A 16745-nucleotide genomic window follows, 5' to 3' on the forward strand; every position below is an offset into this window, starting at 1 on the left:
GTCACAGGCAATAGATGAGAAGGTGTTGCTTTCCCTCCGTTGTACAATCCAGATTCCCTTTGCTGTTATATCTCTGTGATGATTGGGGTGTGTTTTTGGGAGATTGAACATCTCGATCCAATATGCTGGGAGGTATCTAGCATAATTTTGACGATTATTAGCAAAGTACCAGGCCATCATGTGCCTTATAGCAGCTAGGTGCAGATCCCAATCTGACTCTCTTGTAAAAGACGGTGAGCTAGAAATAGTTTGGATGACGAAGGATTCTGCCCCTAAATCTGTTCTTGAATGTCTTCACTGTTCTTGTAAATCCAGTGGCTGCACTGGTGGCCGGTGCTCTTGCCACAAGGCTCAGTTGTCATGTTCCAATTGTGAGAACTGTGAAAACACTGACAACTCAAAGGAAGAAGTCATCATGATGGAAGACTTTGACTTTGATCTGTGATTTGAAGGAATGTTTGTTTGTCTAAGTTCAACACTGAATGGTTTTAAATTTAGAAATATTGTATTAGGCTCTTGTAAATTTAATTGTGAAAAATGAATAAAACATGGATATGAAGATACAGATTGACTGATGAGTTGTATACATTCATTTAAAAGAAAAGTTATAAGTCTAAATATAAGTAAATGAGCACTAGCAGATCGTCGATAGAGTTGTGCCACCAGACCTAGAATTTCAGAATTTTGACCAAAAAGTCAAGATTAATAACTGAAACTTTGGGAATGTGAAGTGGGGAGTGGTACTGAATTAAGATTATTGTCCAAGCCTCAATGAATATGGAATGACGGGTTTCTAAAGTGTTTTTACTATGTCTGTATTTCTAAGTCAATTAAGATAATCGACTGGGACTTCAGGAATGTGTAGAAAGTAGTAATGCAGATGACTTTAGAATCATTGTCGCATTCCTAATGGTTACAAGATGACGGGCTACCAAAAAGTGGTATACACCTCAATATGTCCAAATTTAGAGGAAACTGGCAACTTTCGGAACAATTTTCTCAAATACTGCAAGTTTGTTCGCAGAGAACTTTTTTTCGAAGATTCTTCATATATTTGGGTCCTAGAAAAACGTTTTAAAAAGTAGTGCCCAGATTGTGGGAACGGAACTGAAAGATACAGCCTAACAAGCTGCCATATAATAAAGTGTGGCAGTGGCAGATAAAAGCACTACACACCAGAAATAAAAGCATGCTCTTCAAAATAAATCCATGATCCCCTGCCTTATTACACTACGCCGACACGGGAAGAAGATGCAAACCAGAAAGGCCCACACCATCCGAGAATCGATCCCAGGACATTCTTGCTGTGAAGCGGGAGTGTTAACCCTGCCAACTATTGGTCAGTTATTGTTCATATCTTGCTTTATGTAGTGGCACGCACATCCCCTGGCTGGCCAATCACGTTGACGCAAAGCTAATTTAGGGAAGTCTCCTCACTTGCGTCTCTCTCTTGGCTTTCACCTCAGACGTTGGCACACAAGTGGGAACTTCGAAGCAGAGCCGCCAGTTCAAAAACGTGTTAAAACGGTTTCAAACACTGCAAGTTGCTGCCCAAAAGGCCTAACGCCCAGCAACATAATGCTCCGCTATTTGCGCCTAGGTGAGTACTGCGGGTCCTCTCCTGTCCATTCATACTTTGCCATGAGAGTTAAACATGCGTTGTCGTAGATCACTGGCATCCTCGACTCTGCATGCACATCTGCATTACTCCTGGCGCGTATAATCGTTCGGTTAATTATCCTGGTAAGCAATCTAATCATATTTCATTCATAAGTCAATCATAAACGGATTGTGTGGTGTGTTCGCTATTTGTTTACTGCTAGATGCCGTACTTATTAACAGTGCGTATGCTCCACCTTACGGCACGCACTTAGGAAGTAATTCTGCTCTGGTAATGCAGTCACGTTGTAATGCTAATAACACAATGTGTGATTAAACTAAACACCAGCTAAACACCAGCTGGATTTCGCAGACCCGACCCGCTTGTTTTTGAAGGCAATCTAGCCGAAAACTGGCGTGTTTTTGGAACGGAAATATGACATTTTCATCAAGGCGGCACACTCAGACAAAGCTGCGAAGACAAAGGCATACTACATTCTCCTAAATTTTGCAGGAGCAGAAGCCATTGAACGGGAGCGTTCATTTGTCTACGCCGCAGAAGTTAGAGCACCAGGTGATGATGGAGCAGTCCTCGCCCCGGCCGAGTCCAGAGAAGACCTGGAGTGTCTCAAAAGGAAATTTAAGGAAATGTGCAACCTGCAACAAAACAATGGAAAGGCACTAGTTTCACACACAAAATCAAAAACAAGGTGAGACAATCGAGTCCTTCATCAGTGATTTGAAGATAAAAGCCAAAAGTTGTCACTTTAGAGAGCTAACAGATGAACTTGTTTGTGATAAAATCGTGTGTGGCATCAACAATGACAGTATCAGAAAAGGCCTGTTACGTGATAGTGATTTAACACTTGCAAAAGCCATTTCCATCTGCCGCTTTTATGAAGTGACTGAGGAGAGCAGGAAAGCCTTGGATAAACAGGTTGTCACCTCTGTGGATGCACTACAATAAAGCTCCACTCGGGGGAACCAAAGAGCAAGGTTTAAACATGGAAACAAACAAGACACAAAGTTTACCTCAAACTGTAACAATTGTGGAGGTAGTCACCCAGCACGAAGAGACAAATACAAAAGGCTACAACAGGAAACATGTGCACAACTTGGATCTAGAACAGCCAGAATACACTGTCACTGATGACACTTTCTACGTGGATGGTGTGTCTGTGGACACTGTGAATACACAAATGGACAATCGTGATGAAGGTTTTGTGACTCTAAAGGTCAATAACAAATCCATCAAAATGAAAATGAACACAGGTGCTAAATGCAACGTAATGGCACCCTCTCCAAATGCTTTCTGGACGCAAAATTATAAAATGTGGCACAAACACCAACCTTGTCGCGTATGGAGGCAGCAAAATAGAAACTGCCGGTTTTGTCACACTGCCATGTCATTTTGATGGACAGCTACACACACAGTGGCGGCTCGCCCATAGGAGGCGCCGCCCCACCTGACCTGACTGCCAGTTTTTATTCTTTAAATAATCTCTCATTTTGAAAAAATAACCTGTGTTAAATTAGATGCTATTGATGATTTTGCTTTATGGGTTTAGAAATTATATTTACATTCACTTTCAAGTTCCACGTTTAAAACGTGAACGTTTATCATTTTTGGTGTAGTAGCCAATACGCTGTCTTGCCGGGGCTCCTGTTCGATCAGCCCCATTGTGCTGTATTTAAGCCAATGGCTCCCCTGCTGCTAGGCAAAAAAGAATACACATCCGCCAATCATCGTCGAGGAATTTTATGGGTTTGGGGCGCTGAAGATTAGTGCCCCAAAGTACCAAGATGCACCACTGCAGCTGCTTGTTAACAGGTGTTTTCATTCCAGCAGCGAAGTGTGTAAAATGGCGACGTCGGATGAATTTGCCCCAAATTCAGTCAAATCCTTACATCTGCATCCCTTTGGAAGAATAACTTTTGAGGAAAAGCTCATTGTAAAACAACTCGGACATCCACACCATGAGAGTGAACAACATGAAAGATAGTGGCGTCTCAGATGACTTACGAACTTGTCAATTCAAGTATCGGCTCAATTCTGCACGGTCTGTTAAGTTCAGAAACATACCGTTGAGCGTAAAGTGGGACAGATATGCAACTAGGTTGAGAAGTATGCCCTAAAATGCACCAGAATGCAGCAAATCACATCTACGAAATTCAAAATTTAAATTCACCAGCCGCCACTGTACACACACTACCTTTCTTCCTAGTAGAGCGTGATGTACTACCACTGCTTGGATTTCGCTCATGTATGCGCCTCGGACTACTAGTCACACTGAGTCCTCATGTTCAGCACAGAGACTAAAATGGACTTTGTCAAAACTATCAAAGAACAATACAAGGATGTGCTCAGCAACGAACTACGGGAACTTCCAATAACGTACTCTATGACCCTGGATCCAGATGTTCAACCAGTCATCCGCCCAGCTCATCGCATTCCACTGGCAATGCAGACGAGGGTAAAAGCGGAGCTTGACAACATGACGAACAAAGGGGTCATTACTCCTGTCTCGGAGCCCACAGACTGGGTCTCGTCAAACCCTAACCCTGCAGCACACAAAAAAGACAAAGAGGAGAAAAGGCTGTGCATTAATCCTAAAGTCTTGAACACTGCTCTAAAGAGACCCCACTACCCGATGCGAAGTGTGGAAGAGGTTGCCACTCAAATGTCAGGTGCAACTCTATTTTCAGTGCTGGATGCTAAAAACTCTAGATCAAAAGTCATCCATGCTTACAACATTCAGTACACCTTTTGGAAGCTACAGGTTTCTCCGCATGCCATTTGGCATAAACTCAGCAAGTGAAGTCTTTCAACGCTCAATGGAACAGCTATTTGCCGGCTACCCATGTGCTATTATAGTCGACGATATAATCGTGGGAGGCCGGGATGCTGCTGAACATGACTCTAACCTAAAGAAAGTGCGTGACTGCGCATGCGAGGTCAAACTCAAACTAAACCCACAAAAGTGCAAGTTTCGCCTTGACCAAGTATGCTATGTGGGACACATGTTCACAAAATAGGGTTTAAAGGCTAATCCAACAAAGACTGAAGCGATCTCAAATATGCCTATCCCAGAAGATTCTCTTGCCGTGCAACGTTTCCTCGGCATGGTAAATTGTCTCGGGAAGTTCATCCCAAACCTCAGCAGTATTGCTGCACCACTGCACCACCAGTGACAACTCACTCATAAGGACACTGAATGGTGTTGGTTCTTTTTCTAACGTCATTCGGTGTTTCACTATGGGAATCGCCTTGGGCGTGACCAACCACGGAAGCTCCAATGGCACCACGTCTGTTCCAGGCGAAATATTGGAGTCATACCTCCAATATTTTCTCATTCTCGCTTTCTTCCCCGTGAAGATCACAACTTGAAACTCCTTCAGCGTTTGAGCCTTACTGCCAGCTTCTGTTTAACCGTTCATAGACGAGCCGTCAAGGATATCGTTGACGAGCGCAGTTGCCGGTTTTCTGGTTCTCACGCTGGGTAAGTTCTCACGAACTTACTTTACTGATTTAGGACAACCACCGCGTCATGGCGAGTTGTTCTTTTTGCAGTAGTCTTTGCTTTAAGCAGGGTTTATCGACTTTAGTGCCGATCTTCCCTGCGAGTAGCATAAGTTACTCAAACTAGCGTTTGTGTTTTAGCATTAATTTGCTAATCAGTATTATATCGGTGTTATCGCGTCAAGGCGGCCCTTGACGCTATAACGCGGAGGACGCGGACGGCGATGACGCCGGTTCCGACTTCCTCGAGGCTGTGGATATGGACGATGCGGAAGAAGATTCCACATTTCCATCGGCCCAGTCCAGATCCCCCAGTGCGTCCGGGGCTACATCCCCTGTGGCAAACGCGCTGCCGCCAGGCTCAACATAACCTGGCCAGCAGCAGCGGACACGGACGGGGGGGAGAGGGACATTTATGACGGCAAACGGCTCCCACCTGCTCAACCACCTCCCAAGCAGCTCCTTCTCTCAAGCGTTCTATTCTTGCGTGCATGAAGGAGATGAGGCGGTTCTGGGCTCAGGAGCAAACTCCCAGTTCAGGGCTACTCTAAACTGGAGGTACATGGGATGAAAGAGCTGGGACTGGCTGAACCCCCAGCGGTGGAACCCTCTGTGGCATATCACCTCCACCCCAACCGCCGTGCAGCAACAACGGTCAGGTAATCCCAAACCATGGGGCAAGCACTCCTATGCTGCAGCAGCGGCAAAAAAATCGCTCCTCACACCCCGGAGAGGGGAAGAAGAAGCGCACGACCTAACAGTCCTGCCTTTTTACTCTCCTCCGCCACTAAAAAAGAGGAAAGTGGAGTTAAGCCCTGGACCCAGTTCAGAGGCCCTGGTCAGTTTGACAGGCGTTCTCTCTCATTCTCTCTCCCCTCGCATGGTGCAGGGGATGAGCCATGGGTCACAGAGTCACAAAGCACTTTGTTCGGAAATAAAGTTTACACACTCGCACCCAGGCCACGGGCTTAGGGCGAGTTTTCACAAAATAGAAAAAAATCAATTAAATTTGAATCCTCTTGCCACAAGAGGGAGCTCATGCTCCATCTTTGGCAAAGGCGCCGACTCCTCTCAGGGGAGCGACGTCACCGGGATTCTCTCCGTTACCTGCGGGCCCGCTCGCTGTCCAGGCAGAGCAGTGGCGCGCATGCGCAGTAGATCCGTGGATCCTCTTAGTAGTTCTACACGGATACAGGCTGCAGTTTGCAATAAAACCACCTTCCTTCAACGGAGTGTTGATCTCTGTGCCCAAAAGAGATACAGCTCACGTCCTAGAGGACGAGATTACATCTCTGCTGAACAAACAAGCTATACGCATTGTTCCAGAGAGCGATCATCAGCGGGGTTTTTATTCCCGTTATTTCCTGGTCCTGAAAAAGAGCGCAGCGGCACTGCGCCCTATTCTGGACTTGCGTGTTTTAAACAAACACTTGAGGAAACACAAATTCAGAATGTTGACACACAAAGTACTCTGTCACTCAATACGCAAAGAGGATTGGTTTACCACAATCGATCTTTCGGATGCATATTTTCACATTTCCGTGCATCCAGCACACAGGAAATTCCTCCGTTTTGCATACGGGTATCCGAGTACCAAGTGATGCCCTTCGGGCTGTCCCTCGCACCAAGAGTTTTCAGCAAATATGCGGAGGCGGCGTTGGCACCGCTGCGTGCCAGGGGGATCAGAATATTGTCCTACATAGACGATTACCTGGTGTGTTCCGACTCACGGGAACGCGCAGTGAGAGACTCTTTGACAGTTCTCAAACATCTCACTGCTCTGGGCTTCAAAATAAACCGTACAAAAAGCCGGTTAGAACCCAGACAACACACAGAGTATCTGGGAGTGTGCATAAACTCCATCACACATCAAGTTACTCTGACAACAGAGAGGTTACGCTCTCTCACGCAATGCCTTGCTCTATTTTTTCAGGGGGCGAGTGTGACGTTCAGAACATGCCTTTGCCTAGCTGGTCTAACGGCGTCAGTAATCTCTGTAGTTCATCTGGGTTTACCGATGATGAGAGATTTTCAACGCTGGATTGTAGCATTGATAGTCTTAGTCGTGTTAAGTGACCATCTAGGGATGAGCCCCGGGCGCAGAGCAGCAGTTTAAGACGCTCCTCTGTCGCTGAACTCTCGCCCGTTCTGTTACATGTGAAGTGTTCAGATTCAAGACAGATAGAGACTGTGTGTGTCCCTCGTGTTCCTCGTACAAATAATGCCAAAAAATCACGTCTCAGAAAAAATATTTCAGGCGTCAAACCAAATAACTTAAGGAAAATAACAATCACAAATGACACAAATATAGAAATGAATAAACACGTAAAATGTGGATTGCTAAACATTAGAGCAATTTCCTCCAAATCGCTCTTAGTTAATGAATTAATTAGTGACTATAACATAGATTTTCTAGCTCTAACTGAAACGTGGCTTCAACAAGATGACTACGTCAGACTAAATGAGTCCACCACACCCACCCATGTTAACTTTCAGACTGCCAGGAGCACAGGCCGAGGTGGTGGTGTGGCAGTGATCTCACACTCAAGCCTACTTATGAGCCCTAAAATTAACAATGCATTTCACTCATTTGAAAGCCTTATGCTGTCGATCACATGTCCAAATATGAAAAACCAAAAAGGAGTTTTGTTCATAGTTATCTACCGACCTCCTGGTCCTACTCAGAGTTTTTAACAGAGTTTTCTGACTTTATATCAAACTTAGTGTTAGCCTGGGATAAAATAGTTATAGCTGGAGACTTTAATATCCACGTGAACATGAGTGATGACGCTCTCAGTAATGCCTTCAGCGCCTTGTTAGACAGCATTGATTTCACTCAGAATGTAAATAAACTCACACTCACAAGAACACTCTGGATCTTGTCCTAACGTATGGAACAGAGATTAGTGACCTCATTGTCCTCCCTCAAAACCCTATATTGTCAGATCATTTCCTAATTACCTTTCAGTTTATTCTTAAAGATCATCCAGTCCCACAAAATAAAGTTATAATGAAAAGGACAATATCTGAAAAATCTATCTCAAAATTCAAAGAAATAATAGAGCCAATATTCAGTGACATGTCATGTGATCCTGCTGAGAACAGCTTTAGTCCCAGTTTAAGTGATCAATTTGTCGACTTGACCATGAATTCTCTGAAGTCTGCTCTTGACGTTGTCGCGCCGTTAAAACAGAAGGTCATTAGGCCAAAGCGCGCCTCCCCATGGTACAACCAAGAACTGCGTTCACATAAACAAAGAGTTAGAAAGTTAGAGGGATTATTTCGTCGCTCTCACACCGAAGAATCCCTAAAAGCATGGAAAAGTTGCCTGCTGTCCTATAAGCAGGCTCTGCGTAAGGCCCAAACCAGATATTATTCAAATCTAATAGAAGTCAACAAAAGTAACACTAAATTCCTTTTCAGCACTGTAGCTAGGCTAACAAACTGTCACAGTGCAGTAGAGCCCTTAATCCCAGCTACACTCAGCTCTGATGATTTCCTCCTATTTTTTAACAATAAAATAAAAACAATCAGAGATAAATTAGATGAAATTACCCCCGTTATTAGCCCTGAACTAGCCCAAGCTGTAAATCTAACATCCCATATAAATCCACCTGTAAACTTAGAAAGGTTCACAGCTGTTGATCAAGAAGAGATAACTTCAGCCATTATGTCCTCTAAAAGCTCAACTTGTGTCCTAGACCCGATTCCAAGCAGACTCCTCAAAGACATTCTCCCCCTAATTATAGACCCTATTCTTAATATAATAAATACTTCACTCGAAAGTGGCTATGTTCCACAGTCCTTCAAACATGCAGTCATTAAACCTCTTCTGAAAAAGCCTAATCTAGATCCCGACCTATTGGTAAACTACAGACCTATTTCAAATCTTCCCTTTGTCTCTAAAATCCTGGAAAAAGTTGTAGTAAAACAGCTTTGTCGCCACCTGCAGGACAATAACTTATTTGAAGTTTTCCAGTCAGGGTTCAGAGCCCACCACAGCACTGAAACTGCACTAGTTAAAGTCACAAATGATTTGTTATTAGCCGCTGACGATGGACTGGTCTCAATCCTGGTTCTGTTGGACCTCAGCGCAGCGTTTGACACCATTGACCACAACATTCTACTGCAGAGGTTAGAATGTGATGTAGGTGTCAGAGGAACAGCCCTCAGCTGGTTTAAATCCTATCTATCTGATAGGTTCCAATTTGTTAATGTAAACCAGAGCTCCTCACCATGCTCTAAAGTAATTTACGGTGTGCCACAGGGTTCGGTACTCGGTCCAATTCTGTTTACTCTTTATATGCTACCATTAGGCAACATTATCAGAAAGCATGGCATTAACTTCCACTGCTATGCAGACGACACTCAGCTGTATTTATCAATGAAACGTGATCAGAGCGATCAAGTAGACAGACTTAGTACTTGTGTGAAGGAGATAAAAACCTGGATGACACTTAACTATCTGCTTCTTAACCCTGAAAAAACCGAGGTCATTGTGCTTGGCCCTAAGCGTCTACGAGACGCTCTATCTGAGCAGATAGTCAAATCAAACTCAAAATTCAGGCTACTGCTCATCCTCATTTTCTTGTCCTGAACCTTCGGACTGACATTGTCCAGTGGGACAATGTCAGTGTAGGCTCCAGTTCTACTGTAAGAAGCCTTGGAGTCTTATTTGACCAGGAGCTCTCATTTAAAGCTCATATAAATCAAGCTTGTAAAACAGCCTATTTCCATTTGCGCAACATAGCCAAAATCAGAAGAATCCTGCCTAAAAGTGATGCCGAAAAACTTATCCATGCATTTGTAACGACTAGATTAGACTACTGTAACTCCCTGCTTGCAGCGTGTCCTAAAAGCTCCATAAAAAGCTTTCAACTGGTTCAAAATGCAGCAGCAAGATTACTAACAGGAACAAAAAGAAGAGAGCACATTACGCCAGTGCTGAAGTCTCTTCACTGGCTCCCTGTCGAGTTTAGAATCAAATTCAAAATTCTACTCTTGACCTACAAAGCCATAAATGACATGGCCCCATCCTACCTCAAAGATGCTAAAATAAGATAAGATATTCCTTTATTGTCCCACATGGGGAAATTTCATTGGTGCAACGCAGGTAGATACAAAGGTAGATACAGAAGAACAGATCACTTATAGGAAGTATGAAAAACACTTTCAGTAGAAGATCTCCTATAAATAAATAAAAACTCCCATAGACAAATAAATAAATAAATACCATTGCATGTGATCCCGACAGTAATTGCACATGAATATGTGTCACGACAACACATAGATTGCACATGAATTTCACAGTAATTGCACATGAATTCCAACAGCAATTGCACATATGACAGAATTGCACATCAGTATTAGGTTAGGTCAGTATTGCGAGTGTTCAGTACTAACAGTTTTTGTTATAAAGTCTGACAGCAGCAGGAAGGAAAGACCTACGGAACCTTTCCTTCACCCATCGAGGGTGGATCAGTCTCTCACTGAAGCTGCTCTCCAGAGCGGAGAGAGTGTCCTGCAGGGGGTGACACTCATGGTCCAGCATAGATGTGAATCTAGCCAGGACCCTTCTGTCCCCCACCTCCTGCACCGAGTCCAGAGCACAGCCCAGGACGGAGCTGGACTTCTTGATGACTCTGTCCAGCCTCTTCCTCTCCCTCTCTGTGATGCTGCTGCTCCAGCAGGCCACACCATACAGGAGGGCCGATGCCACCACAGAGTCGTGGAAGGTCTCCAGGAGTGGCCCTGTCACTCCAAAAGACCTGAGTCTCCTCAGGAGGTAGAGCCGACTCTGGCTCTTCCTGTACAGTGCGTCTGTGTTATGAGTCCAGTCCAGTTTGTGGTTCAGATGAACACCCAGGTACTTGTATGAGTCCACTCTCTCAATGTCCCGTCCCTGGATGTTCACTGGTGAGGGGGCAGTGGGGTGGCGTCTGCGGAAATCCACCACCATCTCCTTGGTCTTCCCCGCGTTGATGAGGAGGTGGTTCCGCTGACACCAGTCCACAAAGTCCTGCGCCAGTCCTCTGTACTCCGCGTCATCGTCGTCCGTGATGAGTCCGATGATGGCAGAGTCATCAGAGAACTTCTGCAGGACACAGCTGTCCGTGTCATGTCTGAAGTCTGCAGTGTAAAGGGTGAAGAGAAAGGGCGCGAGGACAGTGCCCTGGGGCGCCCCCACACTGCAGGTCCGAGTGTCAGACACACAGTTCCGGGCTCTCACAAACTGGGGTCGGTCTGTGAGCTAGTCCAGGATCCACTCTGCCAGGTCATACTCCACACCAGCCGTCTCCAGCTTGTCCCTCAGGAGCAGCGGCTGGATGGTGTTGAAGGCGCTGGAAAGATCGAAGAACAGAATCCTCACAGAGCTGCCAGGCTTTTCCAGGTGAGAGAGAGAGCGGTGCAGCAGGGAGATGACGGCGTCCTCCACTCCGATGCCAGACCGATATGCAAACTGCAGCGGGTCCATGGCTGAGCTCACGGTGGAGCGGAGGTGGTCCAGGACTAGCCGCTCCAGTGTCTTCATCAGGTGGGACGTGAGAGCCACTGGCCTGAAGCTGTTGAGGTCTTAGGCACAGGTACCAGACAGGAGGTCTTCCAGACCTGTGGTACCACCCTCAGCTTCAGGCTCATGTTGAAGACATGCTCCATAACTCCACACAGTTCATCTGCGCAGGACTTAAGGAGCCTGGGGCTGATGCCATCAGGTCCTGCTGCCTTCCTCACTTTAATCCTCTTCAGCTCACTCCTCACCTGTGCTGCTGTGACAGTCAGTGGTTGGCAGGGGGACCGTGTGCTGGGGGGATGGGTGAGTCCAGGCGAAGTGGGGAGCTGATGGTCCGGGGCGGAGAAATGAAGAGGAACAGATGCAGGGCATTGTCCAGCTGTGGAAGAGGGAGCATGCAGCTGTGCAGGGGGAGGGGCGGGTGACTGATCAAACCTCAAGAAGTGAGCATTTAAATCATTCACCCACTGTAGATCCCCCTCTGTCTTGGCAGGGGGGATTTTGAAGCCCGAGATAGTTTTCAGGCTCCTCCACACTCCCTGAATGTTCTTTTGCTGCAGCTGCTCCTCCATCCTCCTCTTGTAGCCGGCCTCAGCCTGCCTGATCTTCCTCCTCAGCTCCTTCTGCACAGTCCTCAGCTCCTCCTTGTTCCCTGACCTGAAGGCTCTTCTTCTCCTTCAGCAGAGCCTTCAGTTCACGGTTAATCCATGGCTTGTTGTTTGGAAAACACCGCACCGTCCGGGAGGGAACAATGTTCTCAAAACAGAAGTTGATGTAGTCCGTGATGCACTCTGTGATGGTGTTGATGTCCTCCCCATGTGGGTCATAAAGCTCAGTCCAGACAGTGGTGCTGAAGCAGTCCCTCAGAGCCTCCTCGCTCTCAGCAGACCACATCCTCACCTCACGGGACACCACAGGCTGCCTGCGCACGATGGGTTCATACACAGGCCTCAGATGTACAAGGTTGTGGTCCGAGCTGCCCAGGGGAGGGAGGGGGTAAGAAGAATAAGCCTCCTTGGTGTTGGCAAAAAACAAGTCCAATGTTCTATTCTCTCTGGTGGGGCAGGTAACATACTGGGTGTATGTTGGAAGAACAGAAGAGGGAGAAAACCATATTATCATCCAAACAGAGCTCTTCGCTCTCAGAATGCCGGCCTTCTGGTGGTGCCAAGAGTCTCTAAAAGTACTGTAGGAGGTAGAGCGTTTAGCTACCAAGCGCCTGTGTTATGGAATCAGCTCCCGACCCATGTTAAATATGCTGACACAGTCTCTTCATTTAAGTCCAGGCTTAAAACGTTCCTCTTCGAAATCGCTTATGGTCAGACTAGTTAGGAACAGAAACATAAACCCACAGCTTTAGCTACGCTGCCCTAGGAGTAACTGTGCTGGGGGAAGTATGACAGCTTGAGCACTATCCTCTTCTTCTTCTGACTACTTATGCTATCAAACAATATTTATTTTTTGATTCCACTTGCAAACTGTTCACCGCCTTCTTTTTCTTTCTCTCACTCCTGAGGACCTGTGGACCCAGATGCCCCTCCCCTGGTGAAGTGGTCCCTGCCCTGTGTGGACGGTCCCTCATCTGCCTGAGGAGTGGGTCCAGCTCGCCTCCGACGGTCCCTCATCTGCCTGAAGAGTGGGTCTAGCTCGTCTCCGACGGTCCCTCATCTGCCTGAAGAGTGGGTCCAGTTCGCCTCCGACGGTCCCTCATCTGCCTGAAGAGTGGGTCCAGCTCGACTCAGACGGTCCCTCATCTGCCTGAAGAGTGGGTCCAGTTCGCCTCAGTCGGTCCCTCATCTGCCTGAAGAGTGGGTCCAGTTCGCCTCAGTCGGTCCCTCATCTGCCTGAAGAGTGGGTCCAGCTCCAGTCTCCCTCGTGTCCGTCTGTCCGTCTGTGAGAGTCGGATCTCTCCTTCACTGGAACTCCTCCAGGTTTCTACGCTTTTTTCCCAAAGAGTTTTTTTTGTAGTTTTTCCTGGCCGAGAAGGAGAGTCTAAGGACAGAGGACCCTGGGACATCGTCCCTCGCCACCACAGACATTGTCTGACTCCCTCGCCACCACAGACATAGTTGATTCATTTCTCCCTGTGGCCCTCAGAGGCAACTGTTGTTGTGATTTTGGGCCTTACAAAAATAAATTGATTTGATTTGATTTGATTTAGCATTGCACCTGTGCCCCAAACGACACCTTCACCGCAGGGTGAAAGTGTGTCTCGGCGCTCCACCAGTGGCGCAATACCCGCGCTCTTGCAGCGAGAGTCCCGTTGGGCGCGGTGTCAAGGAGACTGACACTGATAACGGACGCCTCATTGTCGGGGTGGGGGGCCACCATTTTCGGCATGACGGTGAACGGCACATGGGGTCCACAGTTAGCCCTATTGCACATCAACGTGCTGGAACTTTGGGCAGTGTTTCTGGCCCTGAAACACTTTGTGCAGTTCATCCAGGGCCAACATGTTCTTGTGAAAACGGACAATATGAGAGTTGTTGCATACATCAATCGTCAGGGGGGCACACGCTCACTGAAACTACACAAATTGGCTCAGAGGCTAATTTTGTGGTGCAGTACCAGACTTCTGTCCCTTCGGGCAACTCATGTTCCAGGGGTCCTCAACAGAGGAGTCGATCTGTTGTCTCGGGGAACCTTCTGTATGGAGAGTGGGTTCTCCACCCACAGGTGGTGGAGCAGCTGTGGCAGAGATACGGTCAAGCGACCATAGATCTCTTTGCCTCGCAGGAAAACGCAAAGTGTCCGCTGTTCTTCTCCTTGGCGGATGTGAACGCACCCCTCGGGGTGGACGCTCTGGCTCATCCATGGCCAGACGTCCTGCTCTATGCGTTCCCACCAATAAGTCTAATCTCACCCACCCTAGCGCGGGTGAGGGAGCAGGGACTAACACTCCTCTTGATCGCCCCACGCTGGTTGTCCAAGCTGTGGCTGGCAGAGATAATACACTTATACAATATACTTGGCCTCTTCCCCTGAGGAGGGACTTATTATCTCAGGTGGGCGGAGAGATTTACCACCCCCACCCGGACCGAGTGACACTTTGGGCCTGGCCCGTGAGAGGTGGAACTTGAATGCTGCCGGTCTCCCTGCACATGTTATTGATACTATTCAATGTGCTAGGGCTACTTCCACTCGCTCTTTATACAATTGTAAGTGGCGTGTGTTTGAGGAGTGGTGTGAGACCAAACAGATCATTTCTTTTCAATGTTCTGTGGCTGACGTTTTGTGCTTCCTGCAACAATTAGTGGACAAGCGTAAAGCTTTCTCTACTATCAAGGTTTATTTGGCCGCTATATCGGCCTGTCATGTGGGTTTTGGAGACAAAACAGTGGGGCAGCACCCCCTGATCTGTCGTTTTATGAAGGGCGCACGTCGTAAACTTCCAGTGGTCAAACCCATGATTCCCCTGTGGGATTCGTCGATTGTGCTGGATGCTCTTTGCCATCACCCTTTTGAGCCTTTGGAGGCTGTAACCTTGAAATATTGTTTCTTTGAAAACAGTTTTGCTCCTTGCTTTGGCATCTGCAAAGCGTGTGAGTGAATTACAGGCCTTATCTGTGAACCCGACATGTATGCAGTTTGCTCCCGGGTTGTCTAAGGTGCATTTGTGCCCCAATCCAGCCTTTATGCCAAAGGTGGATTCGGCCTATAACTGCGCCGCTTTAGAGCTTACGGCTTTTCATCCTCCTCCTTTCACCTCTTCGGAGGATCAACAGCCTCACTATGTTGACAAAACAGCCAGCCTTAGGAAAGCTGACCAGTTGTTTGTGTCCTGGGCTTCTTCTCATATGGGTAAGCCAGTATCCAGTCAGAGACTTTCTCACTGGATTGTTGAAGCCATAAATCTGTCTTATGCCTGCAGGGGCAAGGCACCCCCGCAGGGATTAAGGGCACACTCCACCAGGGGTGTAGCTACTTCCTGGGCCCTTTTTAGGGGCATCTCTGTACAGGACATATGTGCTGCGGCCAGTTGGGCTTCACCGCATACCTTTGTACGGTTCTATAGACTGGATGTCTCTGGCTCGTCGTTGGCTCACGTGGTTCTTGAACCAAAAGCATCTGGCCCTGTTTGAGGCCACGGTTTGGCACGACTGTGACCTTCTGCTTCAGGAGATTGATTTGCAATCCGGGAGTGGGCCATATCTCCCATAGTGAAACACTGAACGGCGTTAGAAAAAGAACTCAAGGTTACTTGACGTAACCCCGGTTCTTTGATAACAGAGTGAGGTGTTAACCCGGTTCACCTTCATTGCCCTCCTTGCAACGCGGTGAACAAATCGCTTTAGAATGAGGAAATATTGGAGGTATGACTGTATGATGAGAGTGGGCGGAGCACGGTATACAGTCATCCTGTCTGTTAGAAACAGACGTGGTGCCATTGGAGCTTCCGTGGTTGGTCACGCCCAAGGCGATTCCCATAGTGAAACACCTGACTCTGTTATCAAAGAACCGGGGTTACGTCAAGTAACCTTGAGTTTCCACAACATCAACAAGCTTTTGACAACCTCAAGTCATGTCTATCTAGTGCACCAGTCCTGTCATACTATGATGTCAAAAAGCCAGTGACATTAACCTGCGATGCATCACTTAGGGACTGGGTGCAGCCTGTTTGCAAAATGAAAAACCTGTTGCATATGTGTGGCATGCGAGGGCTAATGCTAGGACAATTGTACTCGTAAACTATAATTAAAAACCAACAACACCACCTGAGAGAAGGCTCAGTACCTAAAATGGATAGGCTAAAATAAGGCGCACAGGTAAGCAAAATCGATACAGAGGCATAGATTTACTATATAATGTATTTATAATTGCGATGGATCAGATGTGTTTCTCAACCTGCAAAACAAACATGTTCTGCATTTCCTCTTAACACCAGACTACTGGCACCTGCGCCAATGAGCTCAGCACAAGTCTCTACACAACTCCAAGAGAAAAGACTCATTAAAAAAAATACTATGATGCAACCAGTCGCCCACTGATGCCACTCACAGAAGGACAAGTCATCAGGCTGCGGTCTACAAAAGGACACGACCACCTTGGCACGGTGAAGGAGGTGTGTAAAGAGCCACGTTCATACATCATTGAATCAAATGGAGGTCTCTACCG

This window comes from Eucyclogobius newberryi, unplaced genomic scaffold (genome assembly GCF_026437365.1).
Source record: "Eucyclogobius newberryi isolate DKJ021-1_F unplaced genomic scaffold, fEucNew1.0.hap1 SCAF_175, whole genome shotgun sequence".
Classification (NCBI taxonomy): Eukaryota; Metazoa; Chordata; class Actinopteri; order Gobiiformes; family Gobiidae; genus Eucyclogobius; species Eucyclogobius newberryi.